Consider the following 1,227-nt stretch of genomic DNA (forward strand, 5'->3'; position numbering starts at 1 on the left):
GATTAGTTCGCAGCGAGTGATTAGTTCGCAGCGAGTGATTAGTTCGCAGCGAGTGATTAGTTCGCAGCGAGTGATTAGTTCGCAGCGAGTGATTAGTTCGCAGCGAGTGATTAGTTCGCAGCGAGTGATTAGTTCGCTGCGAAAGATTAGTTCGCTGCGAGTGATTTGTTCGCTGCGAGTGATTTGTTCGCTGCGAGTGATTAGTTCGCTGCGAAAGATTAGTTCGCAGTGAAAGATTTGTTCGCAGTGAAAGATTAGTTCGCAGAGAGTGATTTGTGAGTTCAATATGAACAAATCTTTCATACGACTCGGGAGTCACGATTCACGAATCTTTCATGTGACTTGGGAGTCACGAGTCATATGAAAGATTCGTTCATATGAACGAATCACTCGCGAACGACACATCACTACCAGTTTCGCAGACAGTGTCAATGGACATGTGTAAACGGGTCTTACATTTTATTTCTATAGCTATTATTTCTACCTCAAAAATCGTCTAAAAGACTAGAATAAACCTCATCGGCTAATTATGGTGACCTTTACGCCAATTTGTCGAGCGATAGACATTACTTCGTCATCTTCCGAGTTGGTTTTCAACAGCACTGGTTATAAATGCAGCTAGTTAGCCGGTTACTTTCGGGGACACAGAACATTACAGATGTTAGCTAGCACCATCATTACTTAAAATACACTAGTGATGTTACGCGAGGTACCGAGGCTTCGAACCGTGTGTCGAGTAATGAAGGGGGCATTTCCACGAAGCACGTATCGAGGCTTGCTTTATTTAGGGGAGGAGCCAGAATGATGACGTCCGAAGCCTCGCTGCCCGGCTGTACCACGTGATTGCTTCAGGAAGTGGTTCAGATTGTGGCGCGGGGCATTACGACTATATAGACCCGTCAGACTGCAATCCAAAATGTGGGTTTTCAAAGGAGTAGTTTGCATACGTGAAAGAATGGAGCCGGCACGCAAAGGAGGATTTCCCCTGTGTGGGAAATCTTTGATCTTGTATCGCCTAACAAGGGAAGTTATATGTAACATTATTAAAAATGCATTATGTATGCTTATAGAGAACTCATTTTCATAGTTTCTTATTTCATTCAAAGGTGAGGTGTTTATTGTGCTCTAAGGAGTTAGGGTACAATAACAACACCTCATCCATGTTACGGCATTACCGTGCATTGCATGAGAAGGAGGAAACTTGTGCATCATCTAGCCAAGGCATGT

The sequence above is a fragment of the Cynoglossus semilaevis genome, chromosome W (assembly GCF_000523025.1).
Source record: "Cynoglossus semilaevis isolate Cse_v1.0 chromosome W, Cse_v1.0, whole genome shotgun sequence".
NCBI lineage: Eukaryota > Metazoa > Chordata > Actinopteri > Pleuronectiformes > Cynoglossidae > Cynoglossus > Cynoglossus semilaevis.